General features: G+C 35.0%; 1 long non-coding RNA gene across 1 annotated transcript in view; it reads left to right on the forward strand.

The window, feature by feature from the left end:
• Positions 1-9,940, forward strand: part of LOC309844295 — a 91,514-nt gene extending 81,574 nt beyond the window's left edge. The window contains exons 4-6 of the long non-coding RNA XR_014300586.1: positions 6,214-6,297; positions 8,703-8,924; positions 9,390-9,940. This is a non-coding gene — a long non-coding RNA (uncharacterized lncRNA). The remainder of the gene's footprint in view (positions 1-6,213; positions 6,298-8,702; positions 8,925-9,389) is intronic.
• The last annotated feature ends 14,351 nt before the right edge of the window (positions 9,941-24,291 follow it).

Consider the following 24,291-nt stretch of genomic DNA (forward strand, 5'->3'; position numbering starts at 1 on the left):
AGCAGCAGCACTACTATTGGCCCAGGAAACAACATGATGAGAACAAACAGAAATCAGCAGCTGGTGAACAAAATGTGTCTGTACATGGCATGGGACAGAAGACGTCTGACGGACGGCATAAAAACAGCATCTGAAACTCATCTCTCCAAACTTTCCATGCCAACAAATGAACTAGATTAACAAGACCGGGATGACAGGCCTACCATGGCATTAACAGTTGGGATAAGAAGATCAAGTTAGGTAAAATAATTAGACTGGAATTTTTTTCTCCTTTTACTACTCAAAGGCCAATAATATTTCAGATGGGAGACCAATATATTCATTCATTCACTCCTCCTACAAACCTATTACTTGCCAGGCACTGTACTTAGAAGTGGAGACATAAAGATGAGTAAGATATAATGCCTGTCCTATAGTAAATTAGCCTTGCAGAGGACCAAGAAATATATGGGGGGAAAAAAATCAAAGTTGAAATGAAGGGAAGAGATTGAGGACAGCTCCTTTCTGAAAAGGGTAAATATAAATAAATAAAATTTATTTTTATTCATATATATATACAATATACAATAAAATAAATACATATGCAATATATAATACATAAATATAAATATATATATAATATATAATAAAAACCTCTAAACACCTGCAATTTATCCTCCTTGAAAATAGTCTTGAAAATTTTTCTTCCTGCACATTATGAACTTTGCCTTAAAGATACTATTTTCAGAAAAGCAGAGCAGTCACAAAGACTTCCCTACATGCATTTTCAAGGATAATCTTACCTACTTTAACCCTGTTTAGATGTCATCTTCTTTCTACATGACCATGAGAATGAAAAACCTGCTCTATACATATCCAGTTTGCATTGCATGTGTCTTACCAAAACTTTCCAAGAGAGAAATCAAAACAGGCCAATTGCCATAGAACATTATACACAAGTGATAGTCTAGGGAAGATATTCATAACTCACTTCACAAAAGGTTAGTTTCCCTAATACATAAAGAACTCCCCAAATACAATGTAAAATAGGACTAATACCATAATAGGAAAAAAATCTTTCTTCTTCTTCCTTTCTTCTACATTTCCCAGATTTGTCTATCACCTAGAAGCAGTGATCTCAAACAGAACAAGTAGTTTTCAGATCCTGGCTTCTAAATACCATTCTACTCTGAAAGAACCAAAGCGCTTTGGAAAAAAGACTGACTCTGGGATATTAGAGAGAAAATAAAAGATCATAAAACATCTTTTCAGTCAGAAATTAAGTAAATACTCAAAGAATGATGGAAAAATGATAGAAGACATATAAAAGAGTCATCGCAAAAGGCTTCCATTGGATGAATATTGAAAAATTTCAACATCAAAATAAAAATTGCAATAGTTATCTTTCAAGTAAAATAAGAATTCACGCATTCATACTGCTATAAATACTATTCTAGATTTATATTATATCAACCTGGCTAATCTGTGACTACATTTCCCAGAATTTCCTTCCATTCAAAATTCTGAGTTAGCAGGAATCAGAAATGATATTCTGCACTGGATTTGCAAAACAGAAGTAAATGAGCAGCAGGGTTACTTTATACTCACGTCAGTGCAATGAACAATTTGCTGGACGCTGTTGCATTCCCACTTATACTGTTGATTCTCTTATCAGGATGGAGTAAAGAGGACAGCAGGTTCACAAGCAATTACTGTATCTCTGGCCTCAGTTCCTCTGGTGTCTAGCCAGATGCAAGTTTATCCCATGAAGGGCGCTGGCTTCTCCTGCAGAATATTCTGTAGCCTAAGTTCGAGGCCTGGAGGTGATGAGAAACCAAAGTGGATTCTATTCTATCCTCACTAGTGCCAGTTCTGCTCGCTTCCCCTACTTCATGTCCATTGGCTCTTTCTGCCTGCCTGCCTGCCCACTGAGATTCAGCCCAGCTCCAGGCACAGAAACAAAGGCTCACAAGATTGTGTAGTTAGCTCCCACAACTGCAGTAAATGATACCCCAATAATAAAACCTTTGGGCTTCTCTACTCTCTACTCTCTTCTCTACTCTGATTGATATAAATACAAGTAGTATTGATATTCATAGTGAATGAGTGAAAATGAGGAGAGCTTTATGGTTTAGTATAAATATCAAAGAATCTCCACTTAAGATACTTAATTGTGTAGTAATTAATCATAACAAATCCTTACTAATGAGCTTTACAGTGAAGACGACTGGCAGAAACTGTGTTAACCAAGTGATGAAATTTAACATCACCAGTAGAGGAACAAATTGACACTGCATACTACCTGGTATGATGAGATGAATTCACCATAATTCCTTTTTTTTTTTTTTAATTTGACAAAGAGAGATCACAAGTAGACAGAGAGGCAGGCAGAGAGAGAGAGGGAAGCAGACTCCCCGCGGAGCAGAGAGCCTGATACAGGACTTGATCCCAGGACCCCAAGATTATGACCCGAGCCGAAGGCAGTGGCTCAACCCACTGAGCCATCCAGGCGCCCCCACCATAATTTCTGAGGTAAAACTGCTGAAGATGAGAAAAATATCAGACAAAAATAAGTTAAGGGACATTTTACAAATAACTGGTCTGCGACTTCCAAGTTATGAAGGACAAGGGAAGACTGAGGAACTGTCCAGTTTGAAGGAGACTAAAAAGACATGACAATGTATGGACAACAGGAAAAATCTGAATAGAGCCTGAGGATTAAATGATTATAATGGAATGACACTAATTTCCTGATTTTCTCTAAATGCTTCTGTTTTCAGAAAATACATAGTTAAGTTATCCTGTTTGTATCTCATGCTCAAAGAGTTTACCATATATAACGATATGTGTTTGTGCACATTTATACATATATTAGATTGATTAATTGATATTTGCACACATACGTGGAGAGAGAAGGAAGAATGGGAATGAAAAGGGAAGTATGCTAAAATATTCACAATTTGAAAATATGGATGAAAGATAAATAGGAACTCTACTTTTCATACTGCTTTTGCAAAGTTTTCTATAAATTTGAAATCATTTTAGAATAAAAATATATATGTCACAGGGAAAGGTTAGGAATAGATACAACAGATAAAGAAATAAACTCATCTCTTACTTATTCCAAAATATTGTAGCCTCACTCATATTAAGAAAAATTCATAATCAATATCTCATCTCTCAAGTAAATAGGGATAACAAAATCCTGTTTAATAGCATGTTGGTGGAAGGGTGAGGAGGTAGAATGGATTGAATATCTTCTGTTTATGCCTCTAGCCACACTTCTCTACCGGCTCTATACTCCGCCGGATTACCTGTGTGAACAGCATCAAGGGTCTCATTTGCCCTTTGGCCTTCTGTCATGGTTGGCCAATGGTAATACCAGCCAGACATCAAAGGTAGAGAGGAGAGTGCAACCTGAATATTTACCCCTCTGGGTTCTTCTCTGAGGGTTTGTTTCTATCTGGCTGCCTCCTTGACCAAAGATCATAGTTCCTTTAAATTGGCCCTTTCCATACATCCTTCCTGTCTTTAGGCAACAGTAGGTGGTCCCTCCTCTTGCTCTTTCAGGTCTAGTGGACATAACCCAATCCCTTAGTAGCCCTGAGATATTACAGCATGCTTGGGGTTTCTCTAGATCCTGCCCATATTTTGTAAACAATTCATTTATTTAATCCTCTTTGAATTACCTAGAATCCCTAAGGATATAATGATAGCCTCAATTTCTACTTGTAGTTAAATAGTACAACTTCAATTGATGAAAATTAAGTGATTTCTATCAAAAAAACAAATGTATAGACCTAATGACCCAGCATTTCCATATCCAGATAATCATTGTACATTTATGATATATATCACCACAATGTAGAATGATAAGTGTTCCCCATAGCTTTGCTTGTAATATGAAATACTAGAAACACTCTAAACACTCTAAATACATCAAAAGGACAGAGTACCAAATAGAATATTGTGCAGCCACTAAAAGAATGAGACAACTCTTTAAACATGACATGAAATAATCTTCAAGATATAACGTTAAAGAAAAAAAAGTGTAGCACAATGTTGTATTATGCTTCCATTTGTGTAAAACGTGTGTGTTCATGTGTGTGAACCTATATATACACAGCCACCATACTCACATGTTTGTGTATACTATACATACACACGCACACACAATTATCTCCAAAAGGGTGATAAAGTGACTATTAACAGATCACTGTTTAGAAAGGAAACTGAATGGCTGGGTGGTGTGGGAAGTGTCACAGATAATAACTACTAAACTGGTTTTTTAAGGTTGTTTTATAAGAGAAAGGCTGAGGCTTCAAAAATATGTGCCTCTATAGATGAGGGGTTGAAGTTGACTACTTGTGATGGATCATGGAAATGAATGCTGTCATGGGGCTGACTGCTCTGAGCACAGCTTGGTTGTACAATGCCCATTTTCTAACATGTGTATTATAAAATTTTAAATATAACTCAGTGCCTCACTGATTCTATGTGGGAGTCAGGGGTAAGGTAAGAAAGAAAGAACAGAAAATAGATTGGACACTGCATCAGGAAATCTCTGAAGAATGGAAGATGGTGGTTACAGCACAGTCTGGGAAATACCACCCATTCAAGACAGGACACCAGCTGGTAACAGGAACTGAATGAGCTGGGAAAGTAGAACAGATATGAACGTTGAACAGTAACAAGAAGAGGATCAGTTTTCCCAGCAAAAGGAGGCTGGCATGAATACAGCAATGTGGTAGAGTCCCAGAGTTGAGCAGAGTGACATTCCGGGAGGGCATTTACTTAGCAGAGAACCAGAGCAAGGGCTTACTGAAGTGGGTAGATAGACATTCAGGTCAACGGGCACACCCTCTAATGGCAGAGAGACCACACAGCAGGCCACTTTATGCAGTGATTGTTTCACAGAGGAAGCAGAGAAAATAGGCTGGCTGAGAAAAGGGTAACTAGACAAGTAAGAAAAACTGCAGTGGTCCTGGATCTAGAGGTGGGATCCATCCATAATTCCAGAAATGGATTGTAGGACACCAAAGCCTATGAAATGTATCTGCAGATAAGAATGGAGAAGATGTGAGCTGCACCTGCAGGATATGGGTAAAATTCAGATAGGGGAAGACAAGTAGGACATTGTGCAGGCCCAACAAGTAGCATCTGTATCATTGCTAACTGATCTGAAAAAGCTACTTTATATATAGCAAAAAGTTTATATTCCTATTTTTTGGAAACTATTCCTTTCTCTTCCCTGAATATCTTTTATATACTTTTGTTCTTCTACCCCTTGGATATCATTAAGGGCCTAGTTCATCAGACAGGTTTAAGAATAAAACTTCATTATTCTTGCAGCAGGAAGTGAAGTAACTGTTGCAATTATGATAAAACTAGACGCAGGGAAGGATATGCAACAAGTAGATGTACTGCATTATTTTTCTTCTAAGTCCTTTCTGTAAACAATTCTGAAGTTCATTTAAGATTGTCTTCCTCAGGGTGCCTGCGTAGCTCAGTTGGTTAAGTGTCTGCCTTTGGCTCAGGTCGTGATCACAAGGGTCCTGGATCCAGCCCCACATCAGGCTCCCTGTTCAACGGAAGCCTTCTTCTCCCTCTCCCTCTGCCTGCTGCTCCCCCTTCTTGCACTCTCTCTCTCTCTCTGTCGAATAAATAAATAAAATCTTAAAAATAAAAAAAGATTGTTTTCGTGTCACTTTTTCTAAACCTTCAAAGGTCATGCATGAATATACCTCAGAAATACAAGATTTAACGTCACTAATATTTAATGAATGGCTAAGGAATGAAATGATTTTTCACAGAAAAGGGAAAAGAACCTAGAAAGCAAATTAAAATTCCAGCTTAATGCCCTGGAAGGCAAATTATATGCAAAGCCACAGAGACACCCAAACCCACCTGCCCACCACCACCTGAAACCTACACTTTCTTGTTCCACATCCGCAGACACAAATTCAATACTCAGGTTGAACACTCTGAAATAAAGAGATAGAGACCTCTTCATCTACATATCCTCTTTTTATTTATTTATTTTTTTTACATATAAACACTATTTCCTGGCTTCCAAACAACTCCTGTGTCAAAAACACCTCTATGTTTACCTGACTTTCTGGAACTTATCAAGAGAGTAAAAGCAAAAGCAAGGTCTCAAGGGAACTGTATACTCAATGCAGAGATGCTAAAAATAACCTTGTGTCTTATCTCAGCCTTTTCCCTTTCATTTAGAGATCTATCCAGAAAACCTGCTGCCTAAAAGGATGTAACAGTTCAAAACCTACCAGTGCTTCAGCAAAAACTGCATTTTGATCTGTGAGTGCCACCTTCTTTTTTTAAAAAAATTTTATAGGCTTATTTTCCTCATGACAGTTTCATTGCATTTGTTGGGTTGTAAACCATGTAAAGCTCAGCAATAAAATGACTGCAATCTGTACAAGTAATAGCAAGCATGTCTCATAAACAAGATAAGTTGTGCCTTGCCAATATTGCTACACTTCATAAATATGAACTCAAGTCTGTTTTGTGTTTTCTAGATCAGTAGCATAGTTTTATTTTAATTAAACACAACATATAAAATATTCATTTATGAAACAAACATCATTGTTTTTAAAAGATTATATTAAATTAAATTATACTGCTCTTGCCATAAAGGCATGCACAAAAGAACCATTCTGAATTTTAAGTGGATTGATACAGTTCAAGTGTCCATCAATAAAAACTATATTAGGAACACAGTAATGCTACCATGAATAAATGAGCTATTTATATTTCCTGATAATGTAAGTGCTTACATGAACTCATTCCAATTTCTAAACACTAGGCATTTCAGCTGTGGTGGTAATTAAAAAACTATAACATCCACAGAGGAAAGGTAGATGCTGCCAGAGCTATTTCATACAGCAGATTTTAGTGTTTCACTTTATAAGTGACATCATTTGTTGTCACATTCTATTAGATCAGATCTGGATAACTTCAATAAACCAAATGAAGAGCCCTTGAAGATGGAAGGATACAAGACCTCGCTGTGTAAAGGAAAGTGCACAGAAAGAGAAATGAATAGATCTAAGTTTTGTTCTTAGCTCTGATACTAGCTAAGAGTTGCCCTTTTGAAATCAGAGGCAACTACCCTAAATTAACCTCAGACATGTGGTTTCCATCATTATTTCCCAAATAAAGGTGGATAGAGGTTTTATGGAGTGTCGTTTATATAAACTGGGAGGTCTTTTAAGAAAGAGTATAAAATTACAAGTATAACAGTAAGTACAAATATGAATATTTACTGTAAATGAAAAAAGAAAACAGAGTAAATAACCAAAGTCCTTTAAGATCTCTCTAGGTAAGTTACCAGCAATGCTTAATGCACATGTCTTTGGTTTGCAACCTTGCTTCCCAAATCACTCCCCTCAATACCCATACTCTAAAAATCTCTGCAGTGCAAGGACCAAGGCCTGAAGCATCAACCTCATTAACTTAGCAGTAAATTTATCACTGTTCCTAAATGACCAGATATCCTTATCATACAGCATGAGTTAGTCAGAAATGGTTCATCCAAATTCTACCATTAAGATTCTACTATCTGTTCTATGAAGCTTAACCTAACACATTATTTTTCAATGTTCCCCTCTCTCAAAATTTATAGTTCTCATAAGTTCATAACACTTACTGTTATCATTTACAAGCATTACAGTCTTAGAATGTACACTGTTGTTTCAAACATGGTCTTCCCAATAAGAAAAAATCGAAGGCATGAATTGTCTTGCTATGGCCCACTCTAACAGGGGTGGTTTTTACACCAGAATTATTGTCTTTAAAACTCTCTAGGGGTGCTCAGTGGGTTGGGCCCCTGCCTTCGGCTTCAGTCATGATCTCAGGGACCTGGGATCGAGCCCCGCATCAGGCTCTCTGCTTGGCGGGGAGCCTGCTTCCCTCTCTCTCTCTCTGCCTGCCTCTCTGCCTGCTTGTGAACTCTGCTGGTCAAATAAATAAATAAAATCTTTTTAAAAAATAATAAAATAAGATAAAATAAAACTAAAGTTTTAAAGTCTCTAAAAACTGATGAATTTCTCAACTAAAACAAAATATCTTGTGTATTAATGATACAGAGTGTTTTAACTTAAATATCTTCTTCCCAACTCAGGCCTTTCAGGTACATTTCAACTTCTAATTTCTATGAAGGCCAAAAATGCAAAATGTTATCCTAAATTCGAGTCATAGAAAACTGGAACTTTGGAAATGAACCAATAATATTTTGCCATATTATGCTATAATGGTTTGAGGTGTTTTTAGGTACTAAAGAAATATTTCCTTTAGAACCCACCACTTTGAGATGTTTCAAACATCCAGTCAATCCTATTACAAATTCCATTTACACATAAAACAATTAATTCACACTTCACATGAATACATGAAACTCTGCCAAATCTTAAGGGTTCAGCTTAGATTAACATATTTTTATGGATAAATTGGCAAAACATAGGTTGATAAAAAAGAAAAAGAAAGATAAATCTAAGCTTTCCACCCAACTATCACAATCTAACCTCTCTACTATAAAGGACATTTTCAATGTTCAAAAAAGGTATTATCAATGTGCTTGAAGAAAACTATGTGCTTATGTTTCTTTACTTATTTAATAGTTTTGTGGGTAAGGCAAATTTGCTTTTAAAATTACAAACAAGCTTAGATCCTGCCTTTAAAAGATTTCCATACTTCATCTTCAGCTCAGGTGCCAACATTTGGTTCTCCTTGCTTCGGTATAATAGAAGAGGACATCGGGACATAAAATGAAAGCTAGCAGAGAAATGCTACATCTAAATATTTCTGGATATGACACAAGTAGAAAACGGGAATATGAAAAATCAGAAAAAGAGAATAATGGATGAGATAAGGCAGAGGAAATCATGTCACATGTCAGAAAAGTAATGCCCAGTAAAGAAATATAGGTAAGCCAGAACTTTTTGGTGACAGAGACATCTAAAGGGGTCTTTTCTATCATGGTTATTTATATTTAGATTTGAAATTATTTGCTCCATAGTGGCTATGATGTTATTTCCTCCACCCCATGATCTCTATTCTCCATTGCATATAACCACTAAATATTCAGTAAAATCTACTACATATATAAATATCTTGTATAAATGTTCTTCTCAGAAAGTTAAGGAAAAGTGTCAACATTTCACATTTTAATTGGCATGGAGAAAAGAGCAGCTACTGAAAGTGAAAAGCAAGAAATAATGAAAGTTTAGCAGGAGAAGAAACTGGAAATAGATGTGGTTAGGAGAATACATGCAACTTAAATTTATAAACCTTGAGGAGGGCATTATATCTACTGCTCAAAGAGAGTTTGGCAGGTTCTGTTCTCTAAAGATGACTATGCCAATATAGTCCATCTCTCACATTCTTCTTAGCATGACATAACACTCCTCCATTGAAAGGCACAGAACTTTGTTCCCTCTCTTTGAAGATGAACCAAACTTGATGACTAATTTCTAACAAATAGAATGTGGCAGAAAAAATGCAACGTGACTCTCAAGACTATGTCATGAAGGCAATGCATTTTCTGCCTGGCTTTCTTTCTTTCTTTCAAGACATTCTTCATTGTAATCCTGCTACAATGGTAAGTGGACCCAGGTAACATGGAAAAGTGACAAATGTTCCAGACATCAGCTGTAGCTTAAGACTCAAATGACAGCCAGGATCAGCAAACAGCCCTGTGTGGGGGCAGCCTTCAGATAATTCCAGCGCCCAGACTTTGCGTCCAACTAAAACTCCTGACATGGCAGAACAAAGAAAAGAGTTACCCATTGTGTCCTGTGCATATTCTGACCAACACAATCTACGGCATAATGAGTGGTTGGTTTACACCACAAAGTTCTGATGTAATGTTTTATATAGCTGTAATACCTCAATTTCAGTACCACTGAACTGAATTCTCTCTGGCCAATCAAGAGACACCAGAAATGGGATTGAATGGAATTATAAAATGGTGTAATGGTAGGCATTAAAAAGAGTTAACACTGCATCCTAAGATGTAATATATTAGTAATGTTAACAAAATGAGACCTGGAAGTAGTTAACATGTTAAACTCCATAAATTTATATTACATATATTTATGTAGATTTACTTATATTATTTACATTATATATTTATATATTATAGAGAGGGAGGGAAGGATGGATAGAGGGACAGAGAGAATTTATATGGGAGATAAAGCTAGGGAATATATTTATAAAAAACTTGAAGAGGTTGGGGTTCCTGCATGGCACAGTTGATTAAGCAGCCAACTCTGATTTTGGCTCAGGTTGTGATCTCAGGGTCGTGAGACTGAGTCCCACGTCAGGCTCTGGTTTGAGCACAGAGTCTGCTGAAGTTTCTCTCTCCCTTTGTCCTTCCATGCCTCACTTTCTCTAATAAGTAAGTAAATCTTTAAAAAGCATGAAGAGGTTAATAACTTTAATATACAAAAGACAACACAGGAATTCCATAGAATTAAAAATGTTAAAGAAAAATGGCTAAAGGATATGAACAGTAAATTATTCCAAATAACAATAACACACACAAACACTTATCCTCACTAATAAAGGCAAATTTTAGTAATTGGGGGAAAAATTTGTACCGAAGAGAATAATATAGCAATGGGATAGCTCTCTCTCATAAAAATGGTGGGGGGATTTGTGAGATAAAGCATCTTTTCAAGTGGCTATCTGTATGTCTTCTTTGGAAAAAATGCCTATTCAGCTCCTCTGTCCATTTTTATTATTTTGTGTGTGTGTGCATGTGTTGTGTTAAGTTCTTTATATATATTTTGGATCTTTTTTTTTATTTTTTTTTTATTTGACAGAGAGAGATCACAAGTAGAGAGAGAGGCAGGCAGAGAGAGAGAGGGAAGCAGGATCCCTGCTGAGCAGAGAGCCCGATGCGGGACTCGATCCCAGGACCCTGAGATCATGACCTGAGCCGAAGGCAACGGCTTAACCCACTGAGCCACCCAGGCGCCCTATATTTTGGATCTTAATCCTTAATTAGATATAGCATTTGCAAATATCTTCTCCCACTCAGTAAGATGCCTTTTCATTTTGTTGATGTGTTCTTTGCTGTGATAAATCTTTTATTTTGGTATAACCCCATTAGTTTATTTTTTATTTTGTTTTGCTTGCCTGGGAAGACATTATCTAGAAAAATATTTCTACATTAAATATTTCTACAGTAGGCAGAAATTACTGCCTACATCTTCTTCTAAGAGTTTTATGGTTTTACTTCTTACATTTAAGTCTTTAATACATTTTGAATTTATTTTTGCGTATGGTGTAAGAAAGGAGTCCAGTTTCATTCTTTTGAAGGTAGCTGTCCGATTTTCCCATTTTATATTTGAGTTATTTGTTCTAGTTCTATGAAAAATGCTGTTGGCTTTTTGATAGATACCACATTAATCTGCAGATTACTTTGGGTAGTGTGGACATTTTAATAATATTGATTCTTCTAATGCATAAACATGGAATATCTTTCTATTTGTTTGTGTTGCCCTCAATTTCTTTCATCAGTATTTTATACTTTTTGGAGTACAGTTCTTTTACCTCCTTGGTTAAGCTATTCCTAGGTATTTTACTCTTTTTGGTGCAATTACAAATGAGATTGTTTTCTTAATTTCCATTTCTGCTACTTCATTTTCAGCATGTAGAGTGTAACAGATTTATGTATATTAATTTCACATCCTACAACTTCCTGAATTCATGCATCAGTTCTAATATTTTGATGGAATCTTTAGGGTCTTCTATATATAGTATCAGGTCTTCTGATAATCAAAACCAAAAGGATCTACCATCTTACATTTGTCAGGATGGCTAGAATCAAATAGAAATAACAAGAGTTGACAAGGATGTAGAGTAAAAGGAACCCTTGTGCATAGCTAGTGGGAATGTAAATTGGTGCCACCGCTGTGGAAGAGTCTGGAGGTTCCATTAAAAAAAAAAAAAAAAAAAAAAAAAAAACAGAAATACCAAATGATCGAGTATTTCCCCACTAGATATTTACCCAAAGAAAACAAAAATGCTATTTCCAAAAGATATATGCACCTCTATGTTTATCGCAGCTTTATTTATAAAAGCCAATTTATGTAAGCAACCCAAGTGCCCATTATTAAATGGATAAAGATGATGTACTATAAATACACAATGGAATACTACTTATCATTAAAAAAAAAAAAAAAAGAATGAGATCATGCCATCTGCAATAATATAAGTGGACCTAGGAGGTAAAAGACTACGTGAAATAAGTCAGACTGAGAAAAACCAATATCATAATTTTTCTCATATGAGAAATTTAGGAAATAAATGAACAAAGAAAAAAGAGACAAATAAGAACAGACTCTGAAATATAGAGAATAAACTGGTGGTTGCTAGAGGGGAGTTGGATAGAGAAATGAAAGAAATAGATAAAGGGGATTAAGAGATACAAACTTCCAGTTACAAAATAAACAAGTCATAGAGATGAAAAGTATAGTGTAGGGAATAGAGTCAATAAAATTGCAAAAACACTGGTGACAGACGGTGACATTTATCATTGTGAGTACTGTGTAATGCAGAGAATAATCAAATCATTGTTGTAGACCTGAAACTAATATAATACTGTATGCTAATAAAATAATAAAATAGTAAGTAAATAAATAGATAATGATAAGGTGAGCATATAGGGCTCAACACTTCTGAAAAGCAAACAATCTGAAAAGATTCCTTAACATGTCTATAACTCTCGGCAAGTGATAATGCTTCTGAGAATCAATACGAAGGAGAAAAAAAATGTTCATTAAAGCATTTCTAAATATATCTGTACTAATCAGAACCTGGCAGAACCCAGCTGCTCCAGTACAGCTGAAGTCATCCTGATGCAGTGGGCCACAGTTTTAAAGGAACTATTCACACAAGCTAACTGGAGGCAAGAGTAAGATGACTGGACTGAACTCTAAGAAAACAGGTATTTCCAAACACAAAAATTAAACTATGAGGGACTGAAGTTCCCCCTATACAGCCTTTCCCTTTCATCTGGGTCCAAAGTTTCTGGAGTTTTAATGATAATACGAATTCACAACAAAAAGACTTCCAGTTTAACATCTAAAAGGAAATTTTTGTTTTCCTAAATATCCAGGAGGTGAGTAGGAAGATCCAAGGAGGTTGTATCCACCCAGATTTGGGGGAATATTTGATTTGAGTAAAGCTCTTTTCTTTCAAGGATGGGTAAACAGAAAAACATGAACCACAGTAATATAAATCTCTAAAAAATCAACAAATCAGAGAGAATGGAAAAAACATTTTTCTTATAAGATGAACTTTCATATTACAAAAGTATAAATTCAATGAAAAAAAGTTAGAAACTACAGTAAACAAAAAGAAAGTAAACTTCACCATCTGCCCCACACCAGAAAAATATCTGGTACCACTTTTAGCAATTATCAGAAGTCTCTAACAGAGCAGTTTCAAAAGAAAGTAAAATTCTATAAAGCATCTACATTGTATTCACAAAAAATCTTTTTAAGAATGTAGATTATATGAAACAGGAAATAAAAATAATATAAAATATTATAAATAAAGAGGTAACTGAACATTAGGATAAATAAAGGCAAAGTATGAATTAAAAATCTAACTGAAAGAAAAAAATTATTATTTAAAATGGACCATCAAGAACTAAAATCAGGCACAGGCATGCATAAATTTTCTCAGAAATATATAACATCCTAATGAAAATTGTGATGCAAAGACTCACACTGTAAAGACAATAAAAAGAATTAATAGAGATGAGAGGGGTTTTTTATCAAGATGAAGCAATAGAGACTAGATTTACCCTTTCCCATAAAACAACAATAATGAAAAAGCCAGACAAAATACATGGCACAGTGGTTTGCCCTTCACATTAGGAATAAAGAGGGTGTGATGTCTGAGAAATGTGACTCTCTCAGAGATGAGTTTATTGTCCTGAGAAAGCTTGCAGACTGTAGCACTAGCAAGGCGTTGGAGAGGGTTGGGGGAGATCTAGGGAGAGCCCAGCAGATTCCCTGAGTTGAGGAGATGGAGCTAAGGAAACCAAGGTGGGTAGAGCTCACAAAACTGAGCATTCAACAGGAGAAAACTGCAGATGGAGACAACTCCAGAGACTTAGAGGTGTCCTTGTAGTACTCAACAGAATCCTGCTCAACATAAGCATGGGAGGAAACTATCATGGGTTGGGGGCAAAACCACCTGAAACTACTGAAGGAAATAAAACGTGACCAGGAACTGAGTCTTTTATCAATCAATCTGGAAAAATTCATGATTCACGAATACCTGGTCACATACTCAGAAAGATCTTATCTCAATAATGGGGATTAGAATAATACTGCTCTGAAGCCACCTAAATAATGTTAAAAAGCAAGACTGGAAAGGATAAAAATATTTTTAAGTAACTTAACTGTATCTAAAAACAGAGCTCAAGAATATTTATAGGAATACAAAAATATAGACACTCAACAAAGTGAAATTCACAATGTCTGCCACCCAAACAAAAAAAATTGGCATAAAAACAAGCAGAGAAATATAACTCATAATAAAAAGAAAAATCAAGAACAATCCAGAATTGACACAGATATTAGAGTTAGCATACAAGGATAATTTAAAAATTATTATAACTACATTCAATTTGTTGAGAGTAGAGACCTAGAATACACATATGCATGTGCATATGCATAGATGTGCCAAAAATGAACTTTTAGAGATAAAAACTAAACTATATGAGATCAAAAAACACTGGATTGGGATTAACAGCAAATTAGATATTGCAGAAGGAAAGATTAGTGAATTTAAAGACAGAAATGAAACACAGAAAAGAGATTTTTTAAATTAGCAGAACATCAGTGAGCTGCAAGACAACTTTAGTTTATTTAGAGGCGCCTGGGTGTTTCAGTGGGTTAAAGCCTCTGCCTTCGGCTCAGGTCATGATCCCAGGGTCCTGGTATCGAGCATCGAGCATCCAGGGAGCCTGCTTCCCCCTCTCTCTCTGCCTGACTCTCTGCCTTCTTGTGATCTCCGTCTGTCAAATAAATAAATAAAATCTTTAAAAAACACACACACACAACTTTAGTTTATTTAATAGATGTATAATTAGAGTCTTAAAAGGTAAAAGACCTTAAGAAGGAGGACAGAGAAAGTGTTTGCAGAAATAATGCCCAGAACTTCCAAATCTTCCAGATTTAATCTTCCAGATTAAAGAAACTCAAAAAATCCATGAATAAGAAATATGAAGATAACTGTACCTCATTACATCATAATAAAACTGCTCAAAAACAGTAATAGAAAGAACACCTTAAAGGTAGCTAGAATAAAGACATATTATATGAAAGGACAATGATAAAGGAAACAGCAGGAGGTTTTTTTTAAAACAGAAACAATGCAAACAAGAAGATATGGTACAATAGCTTTAAATTAAGAAATAAAAAGAATGGATAAGGAAAATGTGGTTCATATACACTATGGAGTATTTATTATGCCTCCATCAGAAAGGTTGGATACCCAACTTTTGTAGCAACATGGATGGGACTGGAAGATATTATGCTGAGTGAAATAAGTCAAGCAGAGAGAGTCAATTATCATATGTTTCACTTATATGTGGAGCATAACCAATAGCATGGAGGACATGGGGAGTTAGAGAGGAGAAGGGAGTTGGGGTAAATTGGAAGGGGAGGTGAATCATGAGAGACTATGGACTCTGAAAAACAACCTGAGGGGTTTGAAGTGGCGGGGGTGGGTGGGAGGTTGGGGTACCAGGTGGTGGGTATTATAGAGGGCACGGATTGCATGGAGCACTGGGTGTGGTGAAAAAATAATGAATACTGTTATGCTGAAAATAAATAAATTTAATAATAAAAAAATTTTAAAAAAAAAGAAATAAAACGAATCTGGGTGAATTCTATACCCTTAGAACATATCTTTCCAGAAAAAATGGTAAAAGAACAACTTCTCCGACACAGAGGCTGAAAGAATTAATCACCAGTAGTCTTGCACCATAAGAAAGGATAAAGGAATTCTTTCAGGCATAAAGAAAATGACACAAATGGAAATATGAATCCACGCAAATGGATGAAAAGCAACAGAAACAGCATATATTCCTTAGGTAATATATTAGATTTTTATTTCATTATTTAAATCTCTTTAAAGATAATTCATGGTCCCTCTCCCAAAAATTCATAACCCCCATCTAATTATGAAAAAAATCCAAACAAAAAAATCTCAGCTGATGATCATTTACAAAAAAATGACCACACTGTCAATTTTGAATTATATATGCAAAAAGAAATATTGTTTCAAATGTATTCTTTGAAAATATAATGTTTTCCTTGAGCATAGAAATTAAACTGCAATTAAAATTAAATACTCATGGGGTTCCTGGGTAGCTAATTCAGTTAACTGTCTGACTCTGGATCTCAGCTCAGGTCTTGATCTCAGGGTTGTGAGTTCAAGCTCTGTGCTGGGCCCCATGCTGGGCATAGAGCCTACTTAAAAAAAAAAAAAATACTCATAGTTTTGGCAAAAACAGAGAAAAAGAATGAAAGAATGCATGGTCAGTATAGGGAAAGAAAGTAAGAAAAAAAGAATAAGTATAAGAACGATAACATCATAAACCAAGAAAACAGAAATAAAATATGCAATTTAATATACCTAAAATAGTTCAGATTTTCTTTAAAGACAATTTTATTTATTTATTTATTTATTTTGTTTGTTTGTTTGTACAGCTTCTTGCATTTTTTTAAAATTTTTTATATTGTTTTACATTTTTTTATTTTTTCAGCGTAACAGTATTAATTATTTTTGCACCACACCCAGTGCTCCATGCAATCCGTGCCCTCTCCAATACCCACCACCTGGTTCCTCCAACCTCCCACCCCCCGCCCCTGTGTAGCAACATGGACGGGACTGGAAGAGATTGTGCTGAGTGAAATAAGTCAAGCAGAGAGAGTCAATCATCATATGGTTTCACTTACTTATTTTTTAAGTAGGCTACATGCCCAACGTGGGGCTTGAACTCCTGACCCTGAAACCAAGAGTCACATGCTATACTGACTAAGCCAGATAGGTACCACTCAGATTATTTTAAAGAGCTAAAAGATATCTAATTCACATGCAATGAAAAAGAAGGTGAAATTTTATTATATAAAATTATAATCAATTAGAAAATGGAAATAAATATATAAATATGGTTGTTTTTTTCATAAAGTTTATAACAAACATCAAGGAAAATCAGTACCCAAGTGTTAAACATCAGATACCACAGAACAAGCTGCAAAAGCATGTAAAATGATTATAGAAGGGAAAAGGAGAGTGGGAAGAAAAGCAGAAAGAAGAAGAATAAAGAAGGTAATGGAAATAAGGAAAACAGAAGGAAAATGAAAGAAATAAATAAGGGAAAGGATAGAAGGATAGGAAGAGTGAGAAGGGCAAAGAATGAAAACATTTGAAAAGTACAATAATCATGGAAGTCTAATATATCTCAACCTTCATATCACCCAAGAAGCAGAAAGAGATAAATACTAATAGCAAAGAGGGGGAAAGGGATAATTTATGTAATTAATAAAGTTGAATAATTAAATAAGACTTCACCCAAAAAGAATGTACATTTTTGCTAGCATCAAAGAATAATCACAATTATTTTCTGAAGCATGAAGTATAGAGAAGATAGCAATGTCTTCTAAGAAAATGGAATAATACATTTTGTGTTCTCAACACAATACAATGAGCCTAAAAGTTAATAATGGTGTTAATATTTTAATATACATTATAAATCATTCTTTCATTCACAAGATAAACATGTTCTTGGAATCTCTTGTGAGCTGCCATTACAATAAGGAATCTCCTACTGCAATATTTACATGACTACACACAGGACATACTAGCAAGAGAAAAAACAATATGCAAACAAATAAATATGCTTATTTTAACCTTCTCTTTGGCTTTTCTGAATATAAGACCCTTCCCTGGTTGTATCCAAAAAATCAACCTTCAGGCTCTGCTGGCTATCTTGGATAAGTGTCATTTTATCATCTCTATTATTTTATCCCTGCTGCAAGCTTCCTGACCCCTCAACAATTTAACAATTTAGCTTGCAGAAACTAGTTCAAGGAGTTCACCTGAAATAATAGAAGTTATTTGTTTCTATCATTAAGATCTGATAGAGTCAGGAAGTGGGAAGGCAAATGTACAATGAGAAAAATTAAAGTTATATTCTCCACAGTCCCAGAAAAGGAAACCAAGAATTTACTTAAAAAAAAAAAAAAAAAAAAGGCTCCAATTGAATGGGCTCTTGTGTTAATATTCCCCTTTCTTGGCTTTAGTCTATAGAGGAGGTTAGTTAGATAAGCCAGGTCAACACCAAGAACACTAGAGGCTTACTCCATCCAGTTCTCCCTTTTGACTCCAGGAAGAGGCCTATTTGCAGGCTGTCCTGTAACAACTTCAGTGCACATACAGCACTGTGAGCTAGGTTCCCCAGTGAGGTCAGGAAGATGCTCCTGAGGTTTGGCTCTTCCCAGCTGCCCTTGGTTCCTAAGTGGGTCAACTTCACCAAGTAGTGATCCTGGGAGCATTGCCTGAACCAAAATTATAGTACATGAGACACAAAAACAGTCTTCAGTAGGACTTTCTTCAATTAGGATCTGCCCCTCAAATTCATGACTACAAAAATTCCTATGAAATAAAATTTCCTTTTTAATTTCAGAGACTCCTAGGAACAAAAGTTCTTACACAAACAAATCCTTTCTTCTTAGACTACAAAATTGTTCTCTATAGGCAAACACTCACTGGAAAAGGGTTATCTGGCATTGTTGAAAAGACTGAGGATTTGCTAACCAGTCTGTGGAAAGTGAAAATAAGAAAAAGCTAGAGTAAAGGTGAAAGATAACTCATATTAACAACACTTCTCATTATTTTCAATGGTGATAAATGTGGGTATAGACATCAAAATTGTGCTGAGTAAAATATGGAACTGTTGAATCACCATAGTGTACACCTGAAACTAATGTAACAGTGTATGTTAACCACGCTGGGATTCTAAAAAAAAAAAAAAAAAAGGAAGAAAGAAATAAAGAAATAAAGAAAGGAAGAAAGAAAGGAAGGAAGGAAGAAAGAAAGGAAGGAAGAAAGCAAGAAAGAAAGAAAGCAAGAAAGAAAGAAAGAAAAAATTGTGGTGCATGGTTTGAGACTGGTTTTCCCAACTAGAATCAGGGAATAAATCTAATCCTGAGAATCGGGCAAGTAGAACCATTGCTGTTGTTCTATTTGCTGGTTACAAAGTAATCAATTCTGTCCAATATGTAACATATTTGCACCATCACATAAATACCCAGTGTATTAAACATGTTGGCTTGCCACAGGAAAGACTAACAAAGAAATGTATTTGCCTGACTATCTGTACAATAGCATGGAGCTAGACAATAAACATAAACTTTATGCATTCATAATTGATATTAAAATGACTTACAGTCTACTTAAGAATAAAATTTTTTATTATTATTACTTATTTCCACAATCACCGTGAAGCTAGATTAAAGAAGAACACTGACAATACACTGTGACTAAAACCAAAGACAGACTAATTTCTCCATTAGATAATATCAAATGATAAAATCTGTTGGATTTAAATTGTTTTTCCTTCTAATGAATCTCCATCAGTGAATGAAAAGAGCTTTTCCATTTCTAAAGTGTGCGATCATGCTTGGATGGTTAAAATAATAAACGTATAATGTCATTTGGGATTTTCTAGTGTCAATTTAAATCACACTGATTACAAGCCTAGCACACATAGGCATTCTAATAAATAAAATACCTTATAATTGAATAGTTTCTTAAAAGTCACAAAGCACTCATCACAAAGATGAGATGTAACTCATCTACCTAGATTTTCCTAACAACCTTATGAAATTATAAAATAGAAATAAACCCTTCACACTACAACTATATGAAGGTTTAAGTTCAAAAGGCAATCTACAAAAGGATACTATTTGTGACAGAAATATAAATAGGATCCACAAATTGACAATTATTCTAGGTGGCTGATGATGATGATATATAAGTGAATATACACATGGCTTTTCAAAAGTCAGTGGCTAAATTGAAATAGCTGATAATATGAATAAATAAACCATACCAGACTTCTGAATTGAAGCTTTAATAAATCCAAACATGGGGCTTCTCTCTCATAATAAAGCTTGTTAATATTCCATATACTGAATCATTTCATGCTTGCAGAGTATGTGACCAAATTACATGCAAGAATGAATGGGCCAGATCATATTCACTATAATTATAATTTAACACACATGAAAGACTATAGTTGAAGACTCATACAGAATAAGGTAGTTGCAAAGTAGTTGTGAAACAACTGTCAACTGTTAACTCTGTGAGTTTAAAGGACAATCTTCACTGCAGAGCTAACTTTGAATCTTGAAGAAAGAATCAAGATTCACCAGGAGAAATAAAGCCTGAATATGAGTATTTGGATATCATTATAAAGGCTGGAGATTCAAGAGAGAAAAGTAAGGTATAAAACGATATAGATCAGCAACCAGGGCTTCCATTAATGTTGTCATTCCTGTTGTTGTTTTCCCACAGCTCTAGGAGGAAGAAAAGATCATTCAGATGCTACTTTTAGCTTGAACATCCCTCACATAAGCTCTACATGGGAAAATGATTTGTGCTTTGGTTTTATTTTTAAATAATAATATATAAGAAATGAAGAAATCTACCTCAGTGGCCTATAAATTAGTCCATTCTTTTGTAGTGACTGACTTCTTGGTTCTATTTGAAATTTAAAAATTAATAATGTTCCAATAGCACACGCAGAGTCTGAATCACAAAAAATAAATCTGTTGGAGTCTCTCTAGTGAAAAGGCCAGTGTTCTAAAGATAGGTTAAAAAATAAATTTATCAACTTCAGAAATGTTAAATATCATCTCCCTTTTTGATGTGTTCAATCATAGCAAAGTATCTGTTGACAAGAGCTGATGGCAGTGAATATTAGCAGACAGAAAACGTGGAGGTTCTACTTTTTTTAATTTAAAAACATTTCTTGTTAGCTTGATTTATCATTTTTTGATTAAACATTTATTTATATATTATTATATAGTGGATACTGAGCTACTGCATTAGGAAATGATTTCATACTAACCTTTTCACTTTGGTGGTTTGGCTAAGTTCATATTTTCTGGCTAATAAGAGGCTTAAACATGACCAACTATATAAATGTCCACCTGACACTCTATAATCCAGTGCCTGATGCATTACATAAGCAGTCTTTATGAGGACACACTAAATAGTCATCCATTATGTTTACAAACATGAAACACAAATTAATGAGATTACTGAAGGTATATGTTTATTTTAGACTTAGTCTATGTAATAAAATGGGAAATAAATGACTGGTAGAAGTGGTGAAGTGTCCATGGCTGATGATACAAGACTGTAAGTCTTCTGAAGTCAAAGAGCAAATCAAACTGTAAGTCAAAAATAAAATATCATCTGTCAAGAACTTTATAGGTAGCAAAGCTTTATGTTCTTCTATAAATAAAATAGTTTTTCCCTTCTCTGCTTGCTTTTAAGATTTTGTCTTTAATCACTGGATTCATATACTTCATTATCATGTGCCTTTGTTTGGTTATCTACATGTTTCTTGCCCTCAGAATTTGTTGAGCTTTTGGATCTGCAAGTTTATAGTTTTCTACAAATAAAAAAAATTTTTTTCATTATATTCTCAAATGTATTCTTTGCCTCCCTCTCTCCTTCAGAGAATGATTACATGTATACTAAGCTACCTGAAGGGTTCCCACGCTCACTGAGGTTCTGTTGGTGTATTTGTTGCAGTTGTATTTTTTTTTTTAATCTGTGTGTTCCTTTGTGAATAATTTCTATTGCCATGACTTCAGATTCACTAATCTTTTCTTTCACAATGTCGAATCAACTGTTAATCCCACTCAGTATGTTTTTCATCTCACACATTGTATTTTTCCATCTCTAGATGTTTGATTTATATCTTTTTCATACCTACCATATCTCCATCTAACATTTTATAATATATGGACTAAGTTGTAACAATGTTTAGTGTTCTTTTCTGCTAATTCTAACATCGGTGTCACTTCTGGGTTCATTTCTATGTGTTTATTCTCCTCATTAATAGGTCTTACATCTTTGTACTTGACCCACCTTTCTAGGTGCTTGATATTTTGTATTCCTAAAAATATTCTTGAACTTAGTTCTGGAACAGTTACTTAAAATAGTCACTTAAAACAGTTACTTAAAATAATTTTAATCCTTTTGGATCTTGCTTTTAATACATTTAAGATATAACCAGGGAAGGATTCATACTAGGACTAATTATTTCCAATACTGAGGTAAGAGTAGTCTACATATTCTAGCCAACGTCCATTAGTAATGAGGTTTCCTAGTCTAGCTGGTGGTAACAGGCACTCTCCATGTACTGTGTAAGTATCAGGCATTATTGGATTTAATTCTTCCTCATGCATCTTTCCCTAGCCTTGGAGAGTTTCTTCACATTCATGTACCAATCAGCACCATGCTGAATAATCAAGAGACACCCCAGATCCACCGGATTCTCTTTCTGAGAATTGTTTTCCTCTGAAAGTATGTGACCCTAAGATATCTCACTACTGGGACACCTGGCTGGCTCAGTGGGTTAAAGACTCTGCTTTCAGCGCAGGTCACAGTCCCAGGATTGTGGGATCGGAGCCCCGTATCAGGCTCTCTGCTCGACAGGGAGCCTGCTTCCCTCTCTCTCTGCCTGCCTCTCTGCCTACTTGTTATCTCTGTCAAATAAATAAAATCTTTAAAAAACAGAAAAAAAGGGGGGGCCTGGGTGGCTCAGTGTGTTGAGCCTCTGCCATCAGCTTGGGTCCTGATCTCGGGGTCCTGGGATCAAGCCCCACATCGGGCTCATCCTTCAGCAGGGAGCCTGCTTCTTCCTCTCTCTCTGCCTGCTGCTCTGCCTACTTGTGATCTCTCTGTCAAATAAATAAAATCTTAAAAAAAAAAAAAAAAAGAAGAGAGAGAAAAAAAAAAGAATTCTCACTATTTAAGTCTCCCAGACTTACAGCTCTATCTCTTCAACTTACAGAATTTGAAATCACATATTTGACATAAAATATTTTACTTATAGAAGAACATAAAGTTTTTGCCAACTATAATGTTTTGACATACTGTTTTTAATTGCTGACTTTTAGTTTGATTTTGTCTCTGATTTTAGAAGGTCTGTTGTGATATTTAATATCCTCAGCCATGGACACTTCACCACCACTACCAATCATCTACTTCAAATTATATTGCATGGGCTAAATCTCTACTTAGAAATTCTTTCAAGGAAGTAAGCTGGGACAATCATGTGTTTTACCTCATCTTTTTGACAACCATTAGAGAATACTGCCCTTCATCCCCTAATGCCCTGTGCCTAGAAAACTGGTGTCACGTTATTTTTAAAAGGTAAAGTAAATAAATAGAAATATATATTCTTGAAGTGATAAAATTCATACGTGAAGTTAAAAACCAACTTCATATTTAATGGACAAACATGGAAAACATTCCCATTAAAGTGAAGAATATTTTCCATGAACCTGATGACATTTATCTTGGGGCTCTCAGTGATGCAGTGGGGATCTGAAAAGAATAAAATGAGTAATGTTATTTATAGTTGGAATTAAGTTGTCTTCTTAGGAAAACTAAGGAGTCACTTAGAAAAAGAAAATATATCACTTAGAAAGATTTTCTTAAAAAAAAAAAAAAAAAAAAAAAAGAAGAAGACGTTTGGCCCTCAATCTATCCTAAGTGTATCATCACTCTTTTCTATGTGAGACTCTGAGCCAAACTAAGTATTAATAATAGTAAACACTTACACAGCACTGACTATATGTCAGACACTATCCTAGGTACTTTGCAGATATTGACTCTTTTCCTTTAAACTTCACACTTCATTTTGGTGATGTTGAAAGAAGGAATGGAGAGGTTAAGTATATTCCTCAAAATAAAACTGGGACTGTAACCAATATCCATTCTGATCATAAAGTCAGTAGATGTTTACTAGATAAAACTTGATATGAATAAATGTCTAAAATAATAGTCATTCATAATTTCTCATGCCAGTACCCTTCAGACACAAATGACATGAATAAGTCTAATATCTGAATCTCAATGCTTCTGACTTCCTACATACAGAAAATCTGGACCTCACATTTTTCCCAGTGACTGCTGGGATTGTGTCACATGTGTTTAAGTCCAGTCTGTTTATCTTCT

This window comes from Mustela nivalis (genome assembly GCF_964662115.1).
Source record: "Mustela nivalis genome assembly, chromosome: 11".
Classification (NCBI taxonomy): domain Eukaryota; kingdom Metazoa; phylum Chordata; class Mammalia; order Carnivora; family Mustelidae; genus Mustela; species Mustela nivalis.